Source organism: Schistocerca americana, chromosome 2 (assembly GCF_021461395.2).
Source record: "Schistocerca americana isolate TAMUIC-IGC-003095 chromosome 2, iqSchAmer2.1, whole genome shotgun sequence".
Taxonomy (NCBI): domain Eukaryota; kingdom Metazoa; phylum Arthropoda; class Insecta; order Orthoptera; family Acrididae; genus Schistocerca; species Schistocerca americana.
This window is the reverse complement of record NC_060120.1, coordinates 544076444-544090831: the sequence shown is the minus strand read 5'-3', so window position 1 is coordinate 544090831 and position 14388 is coordinate 544076444. Positions and strand designations below refer to the sequence as shown.

The 14388-nt window shown below is 42.0% G+C and overlaps 1 protein-coding gene across 1 annotated transcript in view; it reads right to left on the bottom strand.

The window, feature by feature from the left end:
* The window catches only part of LOC124595019 (coiled-coil domain-containing protein 40), a 384638-nt gene that overhangs the window by 218327 nt on the left and 151923 nt on the right, over positions 1 to 14388 (bottom strand). The gene's annotated exons all lie outside the window — the stretch shown is intronic.

Below are 14388 nucleotides of genomic sequence, written 5' to 3'. Positions count from 1 at the left end.
CCACTCCAGCAATTTTTCAGAGACACCTGGAACAGCTGATTGTGTCCATCCCTACTTGCTAACTATCTTGATGACTAGACTGTTATGGGCGCTACCTGTCAGGACCACCTGATTAACTTGTGTACTCTTTTATCATATTGTGTGATGCAGGGACTAGTTGCCACATACACAAATGACACTTTTTTCAGGAGCACTTAACTCAACAAAGAAGGTATCCAGCCCATTGGTCACAATGTTTCTGCCATTGACTCTCTACCCCAGCCCTGAAGCTACAGGCTTTTTCAGGAAATATGAATTATCACTCTAAGTTCCTTCAACAATTAACCTATATTACACATCTACTTAACTGGTTGCAAAAAAAGGGCGTTCAGTTCAGGTGGATATCCGACTGTGAGCACACTTCCACAGAGCTGAAGCATCTGCTGTGATCAACACCCTGCCTTACACCCCTTTTTCCTCATATCCATTGGTTTTGGCCACTGATGCTTCTTCTTATGGCACCAGTACAGTGCTGGCACACAGAAACAATGACAGTACTGAATAACTGATTGACTATGCATCAAAGATGCTGAAATCCATTCAAAACAACTACTCACAAATCGAAAAAGAAGCCTACATGATCATCTTTGCCATTTAAAAGTCCCATGTTCACCTGTTCAGGACCAGGTTTACCCTCATTACAGATCACAAACCACTTGTAGCACTCTTTGGGCCCACTCTCAGCTTTGAAGCAGATGGTACAATGGCTCCAGTGTAGAGCACTTTTCTTCAACTCCTACAATTGTACCATTAAATATAATCTCCCCTATCTCCTTTTTGGGTCCAACCAGCATTCGACCAACAGGAAATCTCCTGTTTCCACATTGATATGGAATGACAGCACACCTTAACTGGGTTTTCCATAACAGCTTATAATGTCTCTTGCAGCGGTCTCTCCACGATATTTTCAGAAATTTTATAAATTATATAACTCAGTACATATCTCGAAATATCTCTTCTTATCTTACCGATTATCAATGCAATGTAGTTTCAAGTCCAATTATTCCTTGGAGCGTCCATTTACTCCATGGAATAGCTTCTCTGCTATCTATGTTTCCTCTTAGGAAAAAGAATAGGGGACTTCTTGCCGATTAGTCGTGAAAGAAGGATGTATATGTATGTATTGTTGAGCTAGTTGCCATCTTGATGAGATTCTGTATGAGAAGGAATTTAATACATGAACTAAACCAAAGGTAAGTGTGTTCGCGTATTATTTAACGGATTATTATTATTGATAGTGTCTGCTTACTACGCTGTGTTGCACGGGATCAGTGGGGAACGTCTGATTTACACTGGACGAACCTGCCGTTTTGTATGCTCAAGATATCCAGTTACTTCAAATAAATAGGCTAACACGGTCTTACCAGCAGATCTCCGGTCTTCCCCATGTGATCACCGAAAGTTAATAATTATTACAAATGTTTCCAGGAGATCAACTGACAATTTTAGTCGCACCGAGACTTCGAAATTGCTTCACTGCCTTATGGAATTTAAGTTAAGCTCAATTTAATCAGGATAGAACAGTATTGAACTGCGTGAATGTGATAAGCCTGCTTTGTCAATGAAAATTCCCTTAATATACGCATGTTTTTTACTATCCTGATCAGTGAAGCTAAATCAGGCTGGTGTGAGAGAGGTTCTTTAAATTTTAGAAATATTAAAAGCTATTAACACAGCTGCAGATGCATACCACACCCCTGTCTTACGGCGTGTGATGCACTAAATGCTCCATGGGTGACCCCACTATTTTTTTAAGTGCACCAATCTGGAATTCAAGGCCTAGGTTTGCCTCTCCCAGCATCTGTCAGTCATCTCCACTGTTCTCCTGCTTGACACAGAGACAGATACTCATCGAGTCATTATCCTGTCCGCCCAGTGTCCTATTTTTTGCAAACACCTCCACCATTGTCATTGTGGTATGTCATTTATGAAAGCCTTTGCAAGGTGACATGCCTACTGGCCAGGACTGAACAAAGATGTGGAGGCAATAGTGTACAGTTATTCTGCATGTGCCCCAAACCAGGATTCTCCTCCTGAATCTTTCACCCCCCCCCTGCCCCCCCCCCCCTCCCATCACCACTGGGACTGCATTCACATGGCTTTTGCTGACCCCTTTCTGGGCTCTATGCACCTCACTATTGTGGACACTTATGCTAACTAGCCATATCTGGTCAGCATGGCATCCACCACCACTAACGTAATCCTCAATGCTCTCATCCAGATTTTGGCTAACGGAGGGCATCCCCACACCATTGTGTTGGACACAGACCCCCAGTTCACAGCAATGGTTTACAAAAAGATCTGCACCCCCCCCCCCCCCCCTCCCCAATGGCGGTCATTTCACCCATCCTCAAATGGTGAAGCAGAGCATATGATTCAAACATTCAGGCAACAAATGTCAAAGGCAGTGGCTACTTCCATCGCCACCGCTTCTCTCACAGTGTTTCTGAGCACTCACAGAGTCACCACTGTCCACGACTGTGGCAGCCACATACTTTCCTCCATCTCATGGCCACACACCCCATGGAGGCCTGGACCCAGCATGCTGGGCACTACCTGCCATGATTAGATTAGCTATTTGGGAATGCTCTTACTGGGTGAAACCCTTGTTGATGCTGGCTACAGTGGTTGCCACCCATGGGAAATGCATTACAATGGCTGATACTCTGAGGAGCTTGGACTGCTGTCATACTAATCAACTCCCATCTGCACCTTCAAACCCCACCACTGTTCCTTGCAGACCCCTGTTGCACATGGATACAACTTGCACTCCAGGGCACTAGAGGCAGCTCCTACTGATGAGAACATGGGCGTTGAGTCTTCACTGCAGCCTCCACCCCTGTGGCCATTTCACCCCTCCCATTTTGCCATGGTGTGTTGCCTGATGCCCAGGGTTCTTCCCTCCAGCTCGTGGTCTTCAGTGCCGGGACACTTCTACCACCACTGCTGCACTCACAATGTTTCTGAACATCCACAGGACCTCCCCTGCCATGGGTGACAGCTGCATACTCTCCTCCCTACGGTCCCACAGCCCAAGGAAGCCCAGACCTGGCACACTGGGTGCTACCAGCCGGGATCAGGTATATGGGTATGCTCTTAGTGGTCAAAAGCTTTGTGGATGCTGGCTAAAATGGTCGCCACCTCTGGGTGATGCCTTGTGATGGTTAACCATCCAAGGAGCTTGCAGCACTGTCGTACCAATAAACTCCACCTGTACCTACTAACCCCACCACCAACAGTGGCTCCAGCAAACCTGGAACGCCCAACCTTGCTGATATCCCACCCACATTGGTACAATTGGCACTCCAGGGCACAAGAAGCAGCTTTCATCGACAAGGGCATGGTGGTCAAGTCCTTACTGCAGCCTCCACCCCTTCAGCTGTCGTAGCCCCCGCCATCTTCCACCAGTGCATTGCCAGGTGCCTGGGGTTCTTTCCTCCAGATGGTGGGCTTCAGTGCCAGGTCTCCTCTCGTACCATTGGTTCATCTTCCCAAGCATCATCCTAGGCAATTTCGGCCCTACAAGTCCATTTCAGGGAGGAAGAGTGTGGTATCCTGGCCTGACAAATCTTGGAAAGCCCACCAGAAGCATGGACCTCGATGACGGCCACTAGATGGCACTGCTGCAGTCTGCCAGTGTTGCTGTCACCAGTGCAAATGCCACCATGGGGACACAACCACCTTGTCAATCTGTCAGTACTTGCCACGGCCCTTCAAAGCTAGCAGTGCAGCAGCTCGGTAGTCAGTCACGATTTCTCTGTGCTGTTGTATTCATATTGCTACACATCATTCCATTTCTTCTGAACTTGATAAATCTTATGTTTTGACCTCGATTTATTAGCTTGACATGTTATTCTGTCATGCAGTCTCCATTGTTTGTTATCCTCTAGTCACTGTTGTCTTCCTGTTTACCCTCAGGCAATTCACTGTGATACACTTCCTTGGCTGGTTGGCTTGTTGCATGGGTTCTAGAGTCTTTGTTAATCTTGTCAGATATCGGTCAGCATACATAGGACTGGTGCAACTTACTTCTCATTTCTTTCAACATGTGTTTTCCCTCTGTCTCTCGCTGTAATTCCATATCACATCCTCTAATCATCTCACCTTCTTGTGTATTTTCTAAGCACTGAGGATCAGCGTCAGTGCCCAGCAATGTCTTTTGAGTATCACATCCTCCTGTCTCATGGAAAGTACTTCAGTTTCCATTGGTGGTACCCGCAGTTCCCCCATTCCACTTGTGGTGAAGGAATGGAACACCAAGACAATGACTCCCCCATCTCTACCTCACCCTGCATCAATCCCGGAACAGCGAATTCCCATTGCACCCCTTCCCCCTTTGGAAGTACTGCTGTCTTGTAGATACATCAAGAGTATTTATAGTGGTTAATGGTATGTTTGTTGATGGATATGTTGCTTCCAGGCACATACAAATCAACAGTTTCATGGCTCAAGGTGTATAAACTTCCCTCAGGCTGATACATAGTTGTACTGCTTTTCTGTTATGTTGCCAAGATCACAGAGCTTCGCCTAGCTGCCTTGTGGTAGGTAAAAAGACTCATATTTGAAACTGCATACCGGTGCCGCTGTGCCTGTCAGCTTGCCTCACATATTACTGAAATGGAGCTGCTTTTCTCACAGTAATGTCCAAAATTAGTGACGGCATTATAGTATGTATTTATAAATTTATGCAAGTTTAGTTACATTCAAAAGCCAGATGCAGGATTGTTACATGAACTTTGTTAACAACTTGTCTCATACTGTTTAATTATATCAACAAGAAGTCATAAAATGACAATGATTATTTTCTCTGTTTTATAGTATAATATTAGTATTGCTATTAGCTTTCAAATGGTGGTCAGTATTTAAGAGTCTAACATGATATTACAGAAGCTATTTAAGGGTGAGAGGTAGGGCATGCATTAACTTTCGTCAGTGCCTTTTTGTCAGTGGTGGTGATGTATTTTTGCCTAGCAGTCACATGTAAATAAAAAAGTTTAACATTTTAGTAGCCTTGGACTAATCTTGGCAAATCAAATAACAGTCTTTAACCTTTGAGTGAATGTAAGAGAATCTGACTGTGTTTTTGGCGTATGATTGTCTACGACTTAAAGAACACTAACTTTGTTTAAATGATATAAGGCAGCTGTGAACTATAATTATTTGTTGCAGTTGATATTTGTATTTGTGTGTTGCACATTTTGTATTGGTGATTAAAAATAATGAACATTACTTTATGCATGGCTGATATTGTGGAAGCGCATGTTAATATTTTGAATGTTCCTGTTGATTTTTGTGAATTATCATGGATTAAATGAAATTTGTTCATATGTTTCTGTATTCAGTGCTCTGCTTGCACTACGTAACTACATAATTAATTATTGTTTAATTAAATTAACTGTGGATGAAGCCCAACCAACAGGCAATTACATGTATTGAGCGAAAATAATAGTGCATTGAGAATGGCTAGCTTCTAGCCGAAATCTTGATCTGCACAATAAAATTTAAAAATCATGATTGATCGCTGCAATCTATAATTTACAAGTCAATATAAAAGTCGCTGAGTGCAACAGCTTTCTGAATGGAAGGTAACCTGATATTGTTTAATTGTTTTCATTTAACTCCAAAATCCAAGTGAGGCCACCATTGTCATATGTGTGAAATTTATTTATTTTAAACTATAGCTATCTAGTTTCATCAACCTCATTAATTTTACACAATTCATGCAGTCATTTTCTTATTCATTTATAATTTTGTTTCATTATCCTGTGTCTTTATTAAAAAGGGTTTAAGGATTAGTTCTGTGTTAAAAGTATGGGCATTAAAGCAACGGTACATAGCTGACTCCTCAGATTTCACAATGAGTCAAGCAACAAATATTTAGGTTGTGAATTGCCTGCATTGATAGCAGCATACCAAACAAGTGGTGTGCTGGTAATGTGATGCAATACTGTCCCTACAACTTACCTTACAAGACAACTGCTACAATTATTGCATTTGTGGATTTAGAGAAAACTTTTGACAATGTTGACTAGAATTCACTTCTTGATATTTGTAAGGTAGCACAGATAAAATAAAGAAAGCCAGAGGTTATCTACAACTTGTACAGAAACCAGACTGCAGTTATGAGTGTCAAGAGACATGAAAAGGAAGTAATAGTTCAGAATTGAAGACAGGGTTGCAGTCTCTCCCGACATTATTTAACATGTACTGTCATGCTTAAAAGTGCCTGTATGAACTGAATTGTAGCCTACCTGATTTGCACTTGTCCGCATAATGTAATTCCCTTTCAGGCTGTCAAATCTGTTTTTGGTACAGTCATTTTACTATACAGAGTAAAACTAGGGAACACTCTTCTGAATGTTTATTAAGGCCACATGTGAATTAGTATCACAATATTACAAATACCAGGAAACATGTTACTAGAGATAAGACAGCCCTTACCATTCGTGAACTCAAATTTAAAATAATAAGTGACATTTCAAATATGTCACTAACTCTCATTAGTATCTGAGACAATTATACCTTTAACTCTATCACGTAAACCATTCAGTAATATTTACTAAAACTAATTTTCTTGTAAATAATGTAACCTGCAAGAATATAACAACTCTCAAAGTTCTACAGTAATTCTCCAGCCTGTCGTTCACATGGTGATGGTTTCTGAACTAACAAGTCAATCTCAACACCATATTGACAGTAATTCCACTATACTCATGATGATACACAACTGTATGTGCAGTTCGAAAGCCACCTATTGTGCTTTTTATGTAGCACAAAGTGGCATGATTATTTAATGTATTCACAAGCAACTACCTGTGCACATATTTGACCTTTTTGCCTTGCAGAATTGTTTTCTTCTGGACATGATTCAAACCCAGATCCTACAGCCAATGCTAACTAAACAAAGTTTTCATGCCTGACCAAGGCTCAAAGAATACAGTGATAATCACTGCTGACTAGGCATGCAGAAACATGAAATATTTTATTTTTGCCCAGAATCAGTTATCAAGTCTACTTCAAATTCTATGACGAAAATTTCTGTATTGGACCAGGATCTGGGACTCCCATCCAGCAACGAGAGCTGGGAAGGAGGACGAGGGGAGCAGGAAAGGAGAGAAGTAGAAGAGAGGAAAGAGATGAAAAATACTATGGGGGCATCAATGGAATGGAAGACTGTGTAGTGCTGGAGTGGGAAATGAGAAGGGGGTAGCTAAGTGGTGGTGGTGGTTAGTGTTTAACGTCCCGTCGACAACGAGGTCATTAGAGACGGAGCGCAAGCTCGGGTTAGGGAAGGATTGGGAAGGAAATCGGCCGTGCCCTTTCAAAGGAACCATCCCGGCATTTGCCTGAAACGATTTAGGGAAATCACGGAAAACCTAAATCAGGATGGCCGGAGACGGGATTGAACCGTCGTCCTCCCGAATGCGAGTCCAGTGTGCTAACCACTGCGCCACCTCGCTCGGTAGGGTAGCTAAGTGAAGAACGGGGACTAGTGGAAGTTGAGGTCACGGATTGAGGGATTTGGGAGGGGGAGGAGGGGCATTTTACAGGAATGTAGGTATGTTGCAGAGAGAGATCCCACCCGTTCAATTCACTGTAGTTCATGGTTGATGTTAGTAGAAAGGGTGCAGATGGCACAGGCTGTGAAGCAGTCATTGAAGTGACGCATGTTGTGCTGGACAGCATTTTCAATGACTGGGTGGTCCAGTTGTCTTTGACCACAGTTTGTTAATGGCCATTCATGCAGACAGACAGCATGTTGGTTGTCATGCCCATATAGATTACAGCACAGTGGTTGTAGCTTACTTTGTAGATCACCTGACTGCTTCCACAGGTAGCCTTGCCTTTGATGGGATAGGTGAAGCCGGTGACTGGACTGGAGTTCATGGTGGTGGAAGGATGTATGGGACAGGTCTTACCTCTAGGTCTATTGCACAGATATGAGCCATGAGACAAGGAGTTGTGAACAGGGTTGGAAAAGGAATAGACATGGATATTGTGGGAGGGGTGGAGGTGTCAGTCTAACAGTGAGCAGGACAAACACAGGAAGGTAGACCTAGAAACAATCAATATTGTAGTCATAAATTGTAGCAGATGTGTTGAAAAAGAACAAGAGCTCCAAGTGCTACGTGAAAGTATTGAATCTTATACTGTTATCAGTACAGAAATCTGGCTACAGCCGGAAATAAGTTCAGCTGAAATTTTTACAAAGGACCAAACCATGTTCCAAAATGATAGATTAAATACAATTGGTGATGGGAGTGTTTATTCCTGTTGGAAGTAGTTTACCTTGTAGTGAAATTGGAGTAGATAGTTCATGTCAGTTAGTACGGGTGGAGGTTATACTTGACAACTGGAATAAATTCATAATTGGTTACTTTCACCACCCTCCCCAGACACAGATGATACAGTAGCTGAACAGTTCAAAGAAAACTTGAGTCTCATTTCAAATAGGTACCCCACTCATATAATCATAGTTGGTGGTGACTTCAATCTACCCTCAATATGATGCCAAAAATAAATGTTTAAAGTTTGTGGTAGACATGAAACATCATGAGAAACTGTTCTGAATGCTTTCTCATAAAACTATTTTGAACAATTAGTTCAGGGGTCCACTCAAAGTGTAAATGGCTGTGAAAATTTACTTGACTTCTTTGCACCAAGTAGTCCCCAGCAAATAGAAAGCAATATCATGGGTACAGGGATTAGTGACCCAACCCACAGAAATTCTGATCATATATAAAGACTGTTAGTGGCACAAATGTTAATGACTAGTCCCTAATGAATGAGACAGTAACTGACATTGAGGATAGCAAACCAAAAGCAGAAATGCTTAAATTCATTTTCAAGTGCTGCTTTACAAACAAAAACCCGGGAGAATTGCTCCAATTAAAAAAAAAAAAAATGGCTCAAATGGCTCAGAGCACTATGGGACTTAACATCTGAGGTCACCAGTCCCCTAGAACTTAGAACTTTTTAAACCTAACTGACCTAAGGACATTACATACATCCATGCTCGAGGCAGGATTCGAACCTGCGACTGTAGCAGTCACACGGTTCCAGACTACAGCACCTAGAATTGCTCGGCCACCACAGCCGGCGCATCAATTTAACCCTGGTATCACATAAAAGATGAATGATATAAGTATTAGTGTCAGTGGTGTTGAGAAACAGCTGAAATCGTTAAAACGAACAAAACTCCAGAGCCTGATTGAATCCCTGTCAGATTCTATGCTGACTGTGCAGCAGAGTTAGTCCCCGTTCTAACTACATTGTATCATAGATCCCTTGAACAAAAAACTGTGCCCAGTTCTTGGAAAGAGGTACAGGTCACACTGGCTATAAGAAGGGTAGTACAAGCAATCCACAAAACAACCATCTAGTATTCTTGACATCGATTTATTGTAGAATCTTATAACATATTCTGAGCTTAAACATAATGAGGTATCTTGAACAGAATGATCTCCTCAATGCCAAACAGCATGGATTTCGAAAACATAGATCATGTGAAACCAATTTTGCACTTTTTTCACTTGACATGCTAAAGGCTTTGGATCAAGCCAGTAAGGTAGATGCAATATTTACCGATTTCTGAAAAGCATTTGATCATTAATACATTTATACTTATTGTCAAAAGTTTGATCATATGGGGTATCAAGTAAAATATGTGACTGGATTGAGGCCTTTTTACTAGGGAGGATGCAGCACGTTACCTTGGATAGAGAGTCGTCTTCAGATGTAGAGGTTATTTCAGGTGTGCCTCAAGGAAGTGTGTTGGGACCCTTGCTATTCATGTTGTATATTAATGACTTTGCAGACAATATTAATAGCAAAATCAGGCTTTTTCAGATGATACCATTACTGGCAATGAAGTACACAGTTATCAAAGATGATGTACTATTTGAAACAAGCTGCATAAATGTTCAGTCAGAGTTTGATAAGATTTCAAATTGGTGCAGAGATTGGCAACTTATTCTAAATGTTCACAAAATGAAAAATGCAGTATCTTCTGACTATAATATCAGTGAGTCACATGTGGAATCAGCCAACACATACACATACCTTTCTGTAATGCTTTGTAGGGATATGAAGTGGAATGCTCACATAGGTCCAGTCATGGGTAAAGCAGGAAGATACTGGGGAAGTTTACTGGTAGAATACTGGGGAAGTGCAATCAATCTACAAAGGAGACTCCTAACATATCACTCGTGAGACTGGTTCTAGAACATTACTCAAGTGCATGGGACCCATACCAGATGGGACTAACTTGGCATATTGAATATATACAGAGAAGGGCAGCATGAATGGTCACAGGTTTATTTTATCCATGGGAGAGTGTCACAGAGATACTGAAGGAACTGAACTTAAAGACTCTTGAAGACAGATCTAAACTATCCCAAGAGAGTCTGTTAACGAAGTTTCAAGAACTGGCTTTAAGTGATTACTCTAGGAATATACTACAATCCCGTAAGTACAGCTTACATAACGATCATGAAGATAGGATTAGAATCATTACTGCATGCACAGAGATTCAAACAATCATTTTTCTTGCACTTCATATGTGAACGGAACAGGAAGAAATCCTAATAACTGGTACAATGGGACGTACCCTCACCCATGGGCCTCACAGTGGTTTGCAGACTATAGATGTAAATGTAGATGTTGAAGGTTGCTGCAGTGACACTAATTACCATAACATCAAAACCCATCAAAAATAAATTCAAATTACTTCTACTTAAAAAAGCAGATAAAAATTTGGTTGACATCTTCCTAAGAGACAGTCTCCACTCCTTCCAATCTGCCCACATAAGCCTAGACTATATGTGATTTTAATTCAAAGAATTAGTAAGTTTAGACCAAATGTGGTTTAAATTCAAAGAATAAGCATTGACGGTAATTGGGAAGATATATTCCAAATAAACTAAAAAGAGATGGTTCTAATCACCCTTGGTACACAAAACACTGTTGCAGAAGCAACTATGATATCCTTTTTATAGTTTCCAAAAGCAAACTCTGTCTCGAAACCTGGCAGAAAATCCAAAAAGATTCTGGTCAGCCGAAAGACACAATCAATACCCTCATTGTGTGATAACAATGGTGATGTTACAGATGACACTGCCACCAAAGCAGCATTACTAAACAGTCTTATGAAATAGAAGAAATGCATTGAATTACAGACTCATATCTCTAACTTCAATTTGCAGTAGGATTTTGGAACATATACTATGTTCAAACATTATGGGTTACCTCAAAGAGAACAATATATTGGCAAACAGCTAGCATGGATTCAGAAAATATCATTCTTGTGTAATTCAACTATCTCTTTATTCTCACGAATTAATGAGTGCTATTGACAGTGAACGTCAAATTGATTCTCTTATTTTTAGATTTCCAGAATGTTTCTGACACCATTCGCCACAAGATACTTCTAATCAGATTGGGTGCCTATGCAGTATTGTCTCAGTTGTGCAACTGGATTTGTGAGTTCTTCCCAGAAAAGCCACAGTTCATAGTAACTGATGGAAAGTCATCAAGTATAACAGAAGTAATATCTAGCATTCCCCAAGGAAGTGTTATGGGTGCTCTGATGTTCCTGATCTACATACATGATTTAGTAGACAACCTGAGCAGCCTTCTCAGACTTGAAAGTCTTTTCGGGTTTGCTGCCGGATCCTAAAATCAACTTGACTCGATATTTCGGCAATCCAACTGTTCGCCATCTTCAGGAAATGCTGCTTCTGCTGATGAGTCCCGCTGAGAACTGACGCAAGATTGCAATTCGACGTCCTATATAGGCCACCGTTCAGTACACGGCGCATGCGCCGCCCATCACGGTTTCTGACTTCCAAAACAGGGAGGTGGCGCCGCCCTTAGTGAAACACTGCTGGCAACGATATATCGCAATCAAGGCCGCATCGAAGAACGTTCAGTTTTGATGCGAGATAATACTGGATTCCACATTTTGCTAAGAGGAAACCCATTGTCCCTGTTGATTAAATTATCAGCCAACCTAATTTCGATCGCCTCTTTATACACACTATTCCAAAAACCGGAAATGTTGGCAATTACAACCGTTTCCTCAAATTTCATTTTATGTCTCTCATTCAGGCAGTGTTCTGCTACGGCCGATTTTTCCGGCTGTTGTAGCCTCGTGTGACGGCGATGTTCCACACACCTTCATCCCCGTATCAAATTTACTATGGAGGTTGAAAATGATGGGATGCTTCCCTTTTTAGACATTATGGTTTATAAAAAACCAGATGGAACGTTGGGACACAGCGTTCACCGAAAGCCGACACACACAGATTTGTATCTGCACCCTAAGAGTTGTCATCCACCACACCAACGTAGTGGCATCCTTAGGACTTTGGTACGGAGAGCATATGCCATTTCCGACGCAGACAGCTTAACCCAAGAACTTGAGCATTTGATGACTGTTTTTAAGGAAAATGGATACACCGAGAAACAGATTTGTCGGGCTATGGAATTTGGACCGTCTCCGGAGGTGTCCGAAGAGGAACATAGATCTGTGGCCTTTCTTCCTTATGCTGGAGGCTTATCGTTTAAAAATTGGACGAATTTTAAGGAGTTTTAACATTAAGAATGTGTTCCGTCCACCCTCTAAGATTAGGGCTCTGCTCGGCTCTGTGAAGGATGATTTGGGACTTAAGAAACCCGGGGTGTACAAAATCCCGTGTCAATGTGGGAAAGCTTACGTTGGCAGTTCTATTCGCACAGTGAATGACAGGTGTGTGGAACATCGCCGTCACACGAGGCTACAACAGCCGGAAAAATCGGCCGTAGCAGAACACTGCCTGAATGAGAGACATAAAATGAAATTTGAGGAAACGGTTGTAATTGCCAACATTTCCGGTTTTTGGAATAGTGTGTATAAAGAGGCGATCTAAATTAGGTTGGCTGATAATTTAATCAACAGGGACAATGGGTTTCCTCTTAGCAAAACGTGGAATCCAGTATTATCTCGCATCAAAACTGAACGTTCTTAGATGCGGCCTTGATTGCGATATATCGTTGCCAGCAGTGTTTCACTAAGGGCGGCGCCACCTCCCTGTTTTGGAAGTCAGAAACCGTGATGGGCGGCACATGCGCCGTGTACTGAGCGGTGGCCTATATAGGACGTCGAATTGCAATCTTGCGTCAGTTCTCAGCGGGACTCATCAGCAGAAGCACCATTTCCTGAAGATGGCGAACAGTTGGATCGCCGAAATATCGAGTCAAGTTGATTTTAGGATCCGGCAGCAAACCCGAAAAGACTTTCAAGACTTATTACGCCGGGAAAGCCTACGTAGTCACATCAAGTACCTCTACGGGGAGGAGATGGTGAAGCTTGTACAGAAGTTAGATAAACTTCGGAGGAAGAAAGGAAAGCTGTTGAGTACACTCGCCTTCTTGCTGAGATGCCATGACGAAGGTATTATTCCTAATTTCGCCAGATTTATTCATTTTATTAACAGTAAGAGAGCTAATAGGATTAAGGAACGTGCAAGCCAAGCACTTTTAAGAGAACGCATTCGTTTTACTCGTAGACAACTGGATATTGTTTCCAAAGATTTATTTTATTTACATTTGAACTTGTCATCGCAGTTTTCAAGGGATGTTTGGCAGTGGATTGATGAATCTACGTGGGCACTATCAGATTGGACACATAGGAGCGCCGTTACCAGACAATCCTCGAAATTTGAACGGCTTCTTTCTCGTTCTACAGCATCAGAAGTGGATAAACGTCGGCGTACTGTGATTAATCTCTCTAACAAGGCGTTGGATGGGCCCACAGTGTCAATATTGGAGAAAGGTTTAAATTTTTCGCCCACTCCCAAGAGACTTCCTATCACACAGTTCATTTGCTCTGTAGAACAAGCAGTACACAGCCTACCCAAGGATCAAGCAGAGGAAATAAGGCAAGAAGTGTCGCACACATTATGTCGGGCTCGACCACCGCGGGATAACATCTCTTCCGCAGAGAGAGCAGCCATTCGTTCCCTTAAGAATGATGACGAAGTAGTAGTTTTACCAGCTGACAAGGGGAATGCCACGGTTGTAATGACGCGGGATGATTATGTCCTAAAAATGGATTTACTTCTCAACAACCCGGCGTACAGAAGACTATCTAATGACCCCACAGAAAGGATCAAACGTAAGACACTTTCACTGCTGAAAAAGAGTTCGTTATCAGATGATTTACGTAAGAAACTTCATCCTGGTACTGCCATTCCGCCTAGGTTGTATGGTTTGCCTAAGTTGCATAAGGAAGGGGTTCCTCTACGCCCTATTGTTAGTAATTTGGGTGCACCGACCTATAACCTGGCAAAGTATTTATCATCTGCTCTC